At 37.1% G+C, this 12873-nt stretch overlaps 1 protein-coding gene across 6 annotated transcripts in view; it reads left to right on the forward strand.

The window, feature by feature from the left end:
- The first annotated feature begins 804 nt into the window (after window positions 1-804).
- dlgap1a (discs, large (Drosophila) homolog-associated protein 1a) overlaps window positions 805-12873 on the forward strand; it is a 126459-nt gene continuing 114390 nt past the window's right edge. For 5 of the 6 annotated variants that reach the window (XM_065276418.1, XM_065276420.1, XM_065276422.1 and 2 more), the window contains exon 1: window positions 805-928. The gene's annotated coding sequence lies outside the window, so the exon portion shown is untranslated. The remainder of the gene's footprint in view (window positions 929-12873) is intronic. The other variant, XM_065276419.1, reaches the window with a different exon arrangement.

Raw genomic sequence — 12873 nt, forward strand, 5'->3', positions numbered from 1 at the left:
AAATTACCATAAAAGATAAAAATCAAAGTGTTAAGGACATCCGTTTGCTTTTAGGAATCAAACTTAGCGCATTTCCTACGTAAAATCATGATGGTCTGTGATGGAGCGTTTCCAGCTGGGAGAAACTAAAACCTGGCATGGAACTTACAGAATGACAACCAGTTAACCCAATGCCGTTGTTATGTTATGTTATTTAGGCTACTTTAAAATCTCAAAAACATTTTAAAACAAATTATACATTTCCATATGTGTATATTTTAAACCTACATCCTATATTATGACAGCTAATGGTTTTGTCAGCTACCTGTACGCTTCAAGAAGCGTTTCTGTTTAGTATTAGCCTACTACATTTTCCACTCATATACAGTAGACTAACTTTATAACTGTGCTCTTATTCAAGCAAACACAATACGAAATACACATTTTTAAATAAGATATTTGGTTGACAAAATGTGAGACCTACTTATATGTTACCAAATAATTAGAAACTGGCATAGCACATCACCATTTATTCATTTAGCAAAGGTTTTTATCCAAAGCAACAACCACGGGAGCATTTAAAATTTTGTGAGACAATAATAAGCGTAGTCTAAACGTACAATGCTATGTTTACAATAGTTAATACTTTAGCAAATTACAAGCATGTAGGCTACTTATGTATCAATATCATTAAATTAACACTCAAAATCGATTAAATGCAGTACACTTGCTTAGATCCAGTTCGGGTTTTCTCTGTGCTCCTGCATTACTGAACATACACGTCGTTTGGCTGCGGTAAGAGAGCTCGCTGTCAGACTGACTCAGACGGACTCCAGTATCATTTCAGACCACATCCCTTCAGTGCACCTCATTCTGTAATCCAGCATCGTAAAGGATTTACTTCACAACGCTGTGTTCATGAATTGTGACCGATACAGTGCTGATTAAGGTAAGGGTGTTGTTCACAAAAGTCCCGTATAATTGCTTTTTTTGTTGCAAACGACAATGCTTTCGCATACACGCCTTATGCCGCTATCTGTTTATTCCTCGCGACACCGTAATAATGTTACACAGAGGCGTTTGTTTAAACATTTTCTTTTCAAAAAGCTGTCCACTTCATTTATAGCCTACATCATTTTATTTGGTGTAGAGAATGGGTTTATGTAAAACAAAGCAGCCAGGTAGCAATATGCATCAATGTTACCGTACTGTACAGCCTATAACAGATATACCTGTACTTTAGTATTTACTACAGTACATTTTCTACAATTTGTTAATGTATACTACAATATAGCAATATGATAAACTAGTAAATACTGTAATGTTTACTATGGTCATTTTTAAACACTACCTTATCTAGGAGTTTACTAGTAAATGCTAGACTACTACATTATTTTATATAGCAAGAAATGTGCAACAAATCAGCTGTTTTAAAGATCATTCACTTCTCTTACACAGTTACAGGACATGATATATATGTGCAAATGCAGAAGATTTTACTGTTAATGAAGTGTGAGGAAAATGTCGACAGGTGTTGAAATTATTCTTTCTTTATTTGTATATTTATGTTGAATATTTCAACCAAACATTTGTGCAGCCCTTTGGTTCAACAACTTCTGTACAGTAGGTAAACATTGACTTGATTCCTCTTAGAACTGTAGTTGAAAGATATAGATAGACATTCAGATAGTGAGGTATTGTGGTAACTATAGACAATACAAATGGCAAAATGATTAATTTGATTCACAAATGATTTTTTAATTGTCTTTGAAATGAATTTGGAATGTCCGACTCCAAATTTGAATTCCAAAGATTTGCCAACATATTATATATTTCCTTTGAAGTACATTTAATATAGGTGTTTGATATAATGGGAATAACAGACAGAAAGACAGACTGCGGAGGTGGGTGCATATGAGATTTATTAGATGTGAGTCAGTCCACTGTGTCAAGTGCCCTAAAATAATGTGATTTGATTTTTCAAGCTTGAAATAGTTTGCTTTTATATTGTATGAAGCCTACAGATACAGATCTATTTGAAAACAAGGTTCTATTTTTATCTTTTCTGCCAAACTTTGCAGTTAAAAGTGTCAAAAACCTCTCACAGAACCAAGACTTTTAGTCACTTGGTTATTTGTCACATAGTGAAAGCCAGGTTGCATCACTTTGGGAAGGAGGAGTCTGTAGAGCTGTATCACTGCCCGGATTAGCATCATTGAGAATGGCTTTATGATGGCTACGTTTGGTAACAGGTTCCTGTTCCTCAATTATAGGCCAATAATCACATAATAAGCTCAGAGGACACCTTGAATTATAGACCATGACTTGGCTTAATGTGTAAGGCTATATTCCTTTTTATTATCTATTAAGTGGTCACTCTGAAATCCATTCGACATCATTTAGTCGTCATCATGGATTGATGTGAAAGATGAGGGAGGACAATGAGGACACGGCCATCATGTGAGGAGGCGATTGTCTTCACTCTTGATTTGATCGACTCATTTGAGCAGACACTTTCTGTGACCACAGTTATTTCAGATGGTCTCCGTTTCCTAAACTTGATATGTGCTGCTTTTCTGAATGCCCTGTGATCTCCGATTGGTATAAATTCTTAATGTTGTAATCTTGTAATGCGCTGGCCTGTTCACTTTGGCTGGAAATATTAACTTGAGTTGAAATGATTATTTTATGGTAGTGTTTCTTACTTCCTTTCATGTGAGCATTTAATAATATTTGAATTTATCCATTGCAGTTAACGTTTATTGAAAGCTTCATTTTAGATAAATAATTTATCCAGACAGCCTGAGTGGATTTGTGATAGGATTTCTCCAAATTTGCTCTTCAGGACAGTTTGTGATTTTCTTCTTACAGTCGTGTCTTCAGTGTCTTAAATAACGCTAATAGCACTGGATGTTGTGTGTAAGTATAGGGTATAGAATTAGCTGCAAGACTGTGGGAGTTTGCATCTTAATGAGGATAGTTGTGTGATTTTCTGAGGTTTGCGACCCTCTGCACTCTGAAACAGGTGGTATTTATGCTGCGGAGGTGGCAGGATGATTCACTGAAAAAATTTTGTGCCTTGTATAGCACTGCTGTTGCGTCACGGATGTGAATCACCAAAACTCACTGTTCCTTGTGTCATAACTACAGGTGTATAGAGATGTATGTCTGTACTTCTATACCATCGCAGTGACATGAACGGTCTGAAAAGATGTTGAATAAACTGTCAGGTCTTAAAAGTTAAAATCCCACTCGTTTTCACTATACATTTTAAAGATAACTTTTAAGAGTGATAAAAGAAAACCAACCTTGAACTCTTTTAATTAATTATTAAAAATGGTGTATGACAGATTTTCTGGTAAAGAACTACTAATGATTCTCTTTATAATATTTTTACCATGGTAAACAGCATGTGCTTCATTGATATGTATACATTTAACCAGTTTATTATTATTGTGGTAGTTATGCAACAATGTCAGGTGTTTGTGACTTAAAATAAGTAATAATGCATCTAAAAACAGTATTTTTTTGAACTGCGATGCTTTTAAAATAGCACCTTACAGACTGCATGTTTTGAAAGGTTTGCCTACTGACATCACAGGTTTGCTGGTTCGTGACCAGCAAGATTTTAGGGCTGATTATGAACTAGGATCAAGGCACGGAGCCAGGGCTTTTTGTATGGTAAAGTGCAGCACTGTTCAAGATTGAGTTCCAGCACCGGGGCCAGACCCAGTGGAAAAGGGATATGTGTGAGTGTGCGTGTGTGTCTAATAGCAGCTCGCGTGACACTGATGTGATATCAGATTTTATTCACCCTGACATAGTGCACTTTGTGCTATTCCCCATATACTGTAACAACTAGTAAATGTATTAACATTAACAAGTGTTTGGCATGGTTTTGCGGTTATGCGTCTTTTTCGATGTAGGAGGTGGGATGCTTAAGCATCTAGAGAGCGTAGGGAATTTGATGAGAAGTTGAAGTGTAGAATGACGTGATAAAAATTCTAGATTTTTGGGTGTTTTGATCAATTACATCTTCTGAATAAAAATTTTGTCAGCCTCTTAGACCATATCACTTTTTGCTCACTCTCATACTCTTTATGTATATATATTTTCTTAAGAAATCCCATCGATTACCATAAGAAGTCCTTTATTAACCCACTGGAGCCGTTTGGATTACTTCTGTAAAGGATGGATGGATTTTTTGGGCTTTAAAGGAACAGTATGTAGAAATTTATATTAATGAATCATAATCATTTTCATTACAAATACTTATATCACTGACAACAGTGGTCTGGCCAGGATATTGTCATTTAAAAAGTGGAGTTGCAGCCCTCAACTGATGTTTATGTTGTCATTTTGTGTATTGGCCACCAGTTGTGTGATTGCAGTGCCAGTTTTAGACACAAGTTTTGTGATTGCAATACCAGTTTTGGCCACAATCCTACATACTGTTCCTTTGAAGAGCCAGTAAGATGCCAATTTTAGGCATCCTATCACTGTTTATAAGTCCCGGACAACAGGTTTAAGTGCATGCAAGATCAAAAAACACTGCAATTTTCTCAAAATATAAATTTTAAATTACCCCATTTCTCAGAGATCCCCAAACGATTCGTGTGAAGTCGTTCAACGACTTAGTCTGCCTAAACTCCACCTTTCAGTAGCCTACTCTGCTCTGATTGGTGAACTGACAGAGTCTCTGCACAGACCACAGATCAGTGGCATGACCAACAATAGTGCAATATGTATTGACCTAGTGCTACAGTAAAATGATTTACTGAGAAGACATTATCGACATATTCGTGATTAATCCAAGCAATAAAAATGGGTCATACTACAAAATTGCAAAGGGAGCATGCGTTAGCCACTTGCTAACGTGACTCTCTGACAGTATATTAAGAGTTTAAAAAACAAAACAACATCAATACACATTATTCATCATTAGTCCAGGTTATAAAAACGACGACAGACATTAAAGTGCCCGTATTATGAAAAACTCACTTTTTCTGGGTTTTGGGGTGTTCATTTGTGTCTCTGATGCTCCCACACGCATACAAACTTGGAAAAAAATCCATCCATGCTGTTTTGAGTGAGATACAGGTTTCTGAATGTCCTCTGCCTTGAGTCTCAGATTGCGCGAGTTAAAACTCAGCTCCGTTGTGACGTAACAAAAAGTTTCGTCACATTCAGTTTGAATTTTCCCGCCCACCACCCCACTCGCAGGTCTCCACCCACCAGGTAGCTAGAGAGCATAGAGCAGTCACTTGAATGAGACCCTCTGTGCTGTTATCATGTCTCACGGAAATAACAGCGCTATTTGGATATTATGGATTATACTCCCACCTACTTTTAAAAACAAAGTTTTAACGCGTGGTTATTGGAACCCGGAGTAATCTTATATACAGTGTGTTACGACGCAAACAGTCCTCAGATTGTAGGCGATAAGACCTTCATGCGAAATCTGATGTAAACAACAGACTATGTATCTATATTTCACGGATTATAAGCATTTGTGGACAAAAATGGTAATTGGATGTATTTTATTGGACTTTCATGGATCATTCACACATCTGAAACAGACTGGATTCTATTCGCGATCGCGTTGTTTCATCACAAAGGTAAGAAGTCACGTTATATTTTGCATGTTGTCATCTTCTGTCACAAAATACTACATTTATGATGCTAGAGCTAAAAGCTTTTTGCCAAACTAACCGAGACCGTACGCCCTGGCTTTTCTGACAAGGCGAGCCTCTTATAATTTAATGGTCCGCATAGATATATACACGGTCCGGACCTCCCGCTAGCTTCTAGCAATTAGCACGCGATCCACAAGCAGTATACATCCCCCGCCGGGTCTTAATTTCTGTAATTTGCGAAAATAATGCGTTTGAAAATGTTTATAACGGGAATATGTTAGTATTGTCCAGGGAAAACGAGTGTATTGTTCAGTCTGCTACATCACAATTTACGCTGGAATCTTTGTGTCATGATGAGTTTGACACACCGAGACCGGGGACGATGCTAACCCCCGAGCCTCTTATAACTTTACGGTCCGGACCTCCCGCTAGCTTCTAGCAATTAGCACGTGGCCCACAAGCAGTATACATCCCCCGCCGGGTCTTAATTTCTGTAATTTGCGAAAATAATGCGCTTGAAAATGTTTTATATTGGGAATATGTTAGCATTGTCCAGGGAAAACTAGTTTATTGTTGTGACTGCTAACGTAACATCACAATTTACTCATTGTGTGTCATGAGTTTCTTCACCTGTAGTGTACTTATTAGTGATACTTTTCTGCATGATTTGTCTGTTGGCAACATAAACCGTTAATAATAATAATAATATATAAAATAATAACACCGTATGGTCTGTACTGCTCACGATACCACTGAGCACGCGCACGGGGACATGACGTTAGTAGTGGGGCGTGATCAAAGGAGCAGCAGCTCATAAATATGTAAGACTAGCTCAAAACGGCACAATCTAAACTGCCCTGAAACAGAGGCTACTAGAGATGGGTAACAATCTTTTCCTACAAGCTATTTCGAGCAAACAACTTTTGAAACATGCTTTATGGAACTCATACACCTATATAACTTGTGGAAAAGGAGTCATAGGATGGGCACTTTAACATTTTTTACACTCATTTAAGCAAGTTTGTAGCTATAATAATACTTACAGGTTGTGGTTAGGAGAAGCATGTTGTTCCAAATAAAGTGGGTACTGAACCATTTTTCCATCGCCAAACGTCTAGTAAATCCCTCCGTGAAAAAGTCATTTTAACCTTTGATTCTTCACAAACAAAGGTTTAGTATATCCCTCCTTGAGAAAGTAATGTTAACCAACGATTCTTCATATATCTTCATCCTTTGGCAATGAATTCAACACAAACTGAAAACAGCGTGATATGATGTTTACACACTAACTAGCTGTGGGCAGGTCATAGTTTTCTTTTCTCCCGCGGGCAAGACTGAAGGCGGAGATTATTATGTGAAGTGTTTTTATTACGTGGATAAAGTCAGGCAGGAGATTCAATCCATATGACGACTCGTTTCAGCAATTCAGAATTGACTCCCTACTTTAGAAGCCAATAACATTATTAATCGTGCACTTTTTGGTTCAACTACTTTGCACATTGTTTTCATTGATGGACAGCTACATGACGCACTGCAATACAGGTAATTTTCGATTTTGGATCTGTGTGGCTCTTTAAAATCAGAAGTTTTTCCCTGGTCCCTGTTTTCTACCGTTATAAGCTTGGAAGAGCAAGGACATTTTTTAATATAACTTTGATTGTGTTTGTCGGAAAGAAGATTTCATTTCATTTAATTTCATTTCATTTATTATACAGGAAAGAATAAAAAGTAACACCAAGGTACAATTTAAACGGGCCTGACTCAGTTTAAAAACTGGTTTCCAGCAGGTTCCTGTTCTGTAAAACTTTGCCGTGTCATGCAAATTTGCGGTAAAAACCCGATCGCGCATTACGCAGTTTTATCACGGGGGGCGTGCACATGCGCGACTACTTCGTTTTTCTTTGGTACTAGATGATCTGCTAAGTTAACACAGTGTTTGAGTTCTCCTCCATGTGTCTCTATGCTACTGACTGGACGGGGCGGAGCCACGTAACCTCACACGCGGTAGTATGTTTTAAAGGGAAAGTATTAAAAACTGAAAATAACCGACATGATAAAATAGGGTCGGTTAACGTTTCTGAATTTCGGTTTCGGTTATTTTTCAATAAATCGTGCAGCCCTATACAGTACCTTAATTAAAAACATAAGGTACGCACTGTCTTATTGTTTGTTCTTTCTGGTTTACAAATACTATCAATTCAAATTAAAGTTTATGTCTGCTTTGCTGTTTAGCTTGGTTTGGTTATGTCATAGAACTGTTTAGAAAAAAAATAATAATAAGAAAAGTACTACATTTGCGTTTGTCGTAATATTGGGCTTTGTGTCAACATGTCGAACAATACTTGATGTCATTCGAGTTTGATTACAGGCTTGTTGTCCTTTTCCCGATGCAGTCCGCTTGTGCCAAATTGATTCCTGCCCCGCAGATGATACTTTATATTATTCCACCAGTTCACCTACCCGTGTGCAGGACTCCCGTGTGCTCAGGGGTGCGTTTTTCTGAACAACATCATAACTCGTTGCTGAGCCTACATAGTACAATGAATAGTTGGAAAAATTTACTAGCGTGTCATGGCTGTTTCCTAAAAACATAGCTTTGTTGCACACCTGTCGTTTGAACCATGTTGGTTCAACAACATAGTTGATGGTGGGACGTGGGGTACTAATCAATCTGTTCAGATCAATTTAATGTCAGATTATTGCTGTAAATAACGTACATTGCATTTAAAGACTTTTGTTGTCGTGTTTAGTTTTCTATTGTTTCATTTCAAGATATTTAATTTATTCGCAAGTTTCCTTCTACATCACTCATCCCAGGGATTCCACCGGGTCTTAAAGCTCATAGCTTTTCATACTGTGCTTTAATGTGGTTTAAAAACTAAAAGACATGAAATGAACTTTGTATATATTTAGAATGACAGATATAGAATGCACTTTAAGATGCTTTGTACAAAAGCATGATCAATCGAAGTCTACACGTCATACTAACTAGGAACTATGCTTCTAACCACAGCTGTCCAACTGATATTTGGACTATATTAAGGGTGTCATGATTTCGATTTTAAATCGAAATCGATCGAAATTAAGTCACTACCTCGAACTTCGAGTGAAAAAATTTGATCGTCGATGCTGCCACGCCCCCATGTCACGTCCGGTTGGCTTTCCAAGCGGGGGAAAATAAACCTCTCAGAAGTGCCTTTAAAAACATCGGTCCAGCGGAACGTGATTTATATTTTAAACACGAGGGATGTATTGGTAGAGAAGCGCAGCTGCTTATGACGCACCGGTTTTATTTCAGATGCTAGGAGTCCAAGACGCGCGCATTAAGTCCATTTGCGTGCAAGAAGGAATCCTCTCTCTACAAGCCCTCTCGCGTAAAGTGAAGCCCACAAACCCCCATGCGAGGAAAAGTACGCAATTTGCATGTTAATGTGAAACTATAATAATAATAATAAATTATAAATGGCATATCATTTTTGTCTTAAAAAATAAAAAATAAAATCTAGAATCGAATCAAATCGTGACCTTAGAATCGAAAATGTAATCGAATCGAGGATTTGGAGAATCGTGACACCCCTAGACTATATATAATAAAATGTTAGTAAACTTGAATGGGTTTGATAGCACTTTATTTGGAGATTTGTTCAAATAACAGAAGAAAAGGGGATTTTTGTTTGTAGCCTATAAGCTGTCAACTATAGTTCTTAAAAAGAAAATCGGAATCTGCAAAAATCGGTATCGGCAGGTCACAGAAAAATCGGGAATCGACCAAGAAAATTGCAATCGGTGCATCTCTTCTTGATATATTTTATAAGCTCATTTGTAGGAAATGCAAACCTTTGCAAGGAAAACCTTTTTTTTTTTTGGTTTTAATTATTTGTGAATAAAATATAATATATTTTATTAATTATGCATCATATATTTAACTTTTTAAAAAGTATTAAACTGCACCTGTAAAAATGATTCACAGTACCCCGATGAGGCTGTGTTATTAGTTTCAGGCGGTTGTTCAGGCTGGAAATAACAAACCTTTGAATGTTGCCACTGTCCAATCAGAATTAGGCACTCAAGAGCGCCGTGTAATAAATAGAAAAACCCCACTGTGTTATATCAAAACACTTGTTGAAATTGATGCTGTTGACGAAATAAAGAGCACTTGGCAAATGGCCCAGATCATCATCTGTGTGAAGCTTCACCAACTCTTCTGCAAGTTCTAACAGTCAATCACATTCAAGCCCTTCTCATTTTATCAGGCCTGTATTGTTAAAACCAACACACACACCTGCTAAAGGCCTGCCCTCTAGAGCACTACACATTTTCTGTGACTCATAATTTAGTAGCGGTGTTACATGTAGGGCACTAGTCCCAATGCAGCCGACAAAACAATGTCCGGGGCTATGTCCGGGGTGTTTCGAAACCTTTGAAATGGATGAGAAATAAATAGGAAAAGGCGCTAGCTTGTTTTACCCCGCGTGATATTTTTGCAGCTGTCATTTACACTCGCCTCAGGCTGAAAATTGACTAGTCCCAGCGAGATGCCTTCAAAAGAGTGCTAAAACGAAAAAGTATTAATGTTGTGTTTCAAAATCCATCAGACTCTAATGCAACCTTGCAGTTTCTTTATGAATCATCGTTCAGAGAGAGCTGTGTGTATGTGATGTGACTGTGTGAAATTTAGTTGGAATTTTTGCAACTATGATCAGATGACTTGTACAGTCTTTCAAGCGACTGGTACCCTACACATTCCAGGTACAGTAGCCTCCGCCACTGTGTGCTAGACTGTTCTGCCAGGATCATGGTAGGAAAAAACAAATTTGCAACGGCAGATTGGCTTGAAGCCTTTAACTGGTGGTTTAGGAGACTGACAAATCAATGTAATTTAAAGAATTTACTCTATTTGGACTAAAGTTACATGTTATTCTGCAGGTCAAGTTACACTGCTAAAATTTAGCATCATCTTCTGTTGAGTTTTCCCTGTCAGCTGCGCAAATGACAGTTTATAAATAAACTTTATGCTGTTGATGTAGGAGAAACAAATATTATCTTTTTCAACTCGTAAAATTTTAAACCTTACCTTAAATGCTTAAAAAATTAGAATGTATTTAAATAAAAAAGGCAAACCTTAAAGTGCACCTATTTCATTACTAAAAACAATGATATTTTGAGTTTTTGGTATAATACAATTTGTTTGCGTGGTTTATGGTTAAAAAACACATTATTTCCACATACCGTACATTTTGTAGCTCCAGATTTCACTCTCTTCCTGAAACACACAGATTTGAAAAGCTCTCTGTCCCTGATTGGCCAGCTAATCTATACGTTGTGATTGGCCTGAATACCCCTGATGTCAGCCGGAAACGTGACGCTCCTTACCATGTTTGAAAGATTCAGTTGCTAACAGGAGTTAACTTACAGGCTGTAAGTCCGAAGCCTTAGGTGTAATGATAATGTCGGTCTTGTCTACATCACCAATCCCAGGAAATAAAAATGTACCTTTTGCATATCGTTAACATGTAATAATAAATTAATTAATAAAGGAAATAAAAAAATGTGAATTGGACAGTAGGTGCGCTTTAACGTATTTTTAAATGAAGAGTGACTATAAAGATAAATATAAAGTAACAATAACTGTTTTAGATAATGCCAAGGCAGTGAAGATGCGAAATTGCGAAGAGATTGTTTAATATCTTGAGCAGTGTTGGCATGGCCAGGCAAGACTTTTTTGCCAAAATCAGAAAAACAGGAAGTGTCTCATATTTTCTGCATGCATTGAGTGACTTGAGCTGTTTGGTCATGGGGTCTGATCACATTGATGTAGCTACTGTAACTTTAAAACAACATACTATATTTACCCAAGGTGCTTCGAACTTGGTCAGGGTAATGAAGAGACATGACTAATGTGAAATTGTGGAAATAGTAACTCTTTTCCTACAAGCATTTAAAAAAAAAGTTGCCAGTCAGCACCAGCATTTTTATGACTTTCACAAAAGTTTAATGCCTTCCAGAAAATGTTCTTCTTTAAATATATATCCTAACAATATTTTAAATGAAAGAACAGACCCTCTGTTTTTAGATAAAATAACTATTTCTTTTTTTAGGTTTGGTTTCTTCAAATTATGAACAAAAAGCTAAAATAATTGCATTTTTGTAAAGGACTATTGTCAGAGATCAGATTCAGAATAAAGATCAAAACATTAAGATTTACTGCTTTTGGATCCGTATATGCTGAGGTGTTTTATAAGGGGTAGAAGCGCCACCTAGTGCATAAAAGTGAAAATATGGATTGCTGTAAAAACTCGTCTTTGGCAGGAAAGCGTTTTTTCTTAATTGTCACTGGTGGGGAAAGGGTTAAACGAAGTTGCCACACATGAAATTTTTATATTATATTTTATGTCTTTCTGAGGCTGAATTTAATCTAACAAGTATGCACATGATGACATTGTGACATCTCTAATATTGTTCTCATGAAATTTCAAAATTACAGTCAATATCAACAACACCCAACATGATGTCAGCCATCCCTGGTGAAAAAAACCATCATACCAGCAAGACCAGCATATGTTGTGTTTTGGTGCTGGTTTGCTAGTAAACACCAGCTAAACCAGCATATGCACCAGCATTAGCACCAGCTAAACCAGCAACAAACAAGCATTAGCACCAGCTAAACCAGCATTAGCACCAGCATCCCATGCTGGTCATACCAGCATATGTTGTGTTTTGGTGCTGGTATGCTGTGACCACCAGCTAAACCAGCATAGACCAGCATAATTCCCATGCTGGTCCATGCTGGTTTGATGCTGGTTTTTTCAGCAGGGATTTTGGATTTAATGTGCAGTTTTTTTTAAATTGAAGGTAGTTATTTTACTTTGTAAAGTTTTAAATATTTACAAATTTTTACAAAATCACATTAATTGCCCTCAGAAGGCCTGTATTAACCCCTGGAGCATTGCGGGTTACATCTGTAACGGATGGATTTATTGTTTGTGCTTGCATTAAATTAACATAACATGGACATACACCTGTGATGATTGCCTTTAAAATCATCTGATCAAATCGGATGGTAGGAACTTACAGGTAAAAAAAAAAATTATCAGAGCTAAACCTGTGTTATGACCCGGCAGTGCTCATTGTTAAGGGACACAGCAATGTGTTGCCTAGAAACAGCCTATTATACAGTGTTTCACTGACACACTTCCTGAATAGGCTATATTTATTCATTGCTAATCAGTTCTCTGGCTTTTTAATTATTTCTTTACAG

This window comes from Paramisgurnus dabryanus, chromosome 6 (assembly GCF_030506205.2).
Source record: "Paramisgurnus dabryanus chromosome 6, PD_genome_1.1, whole genome shotgun sequence".
NCBI lineage: Eukaryota > Metazoa > Chordata > Actinopteri > Cypriniformes > Cobitidae > Paramisgurnus > Paramisgurnus dabryanus.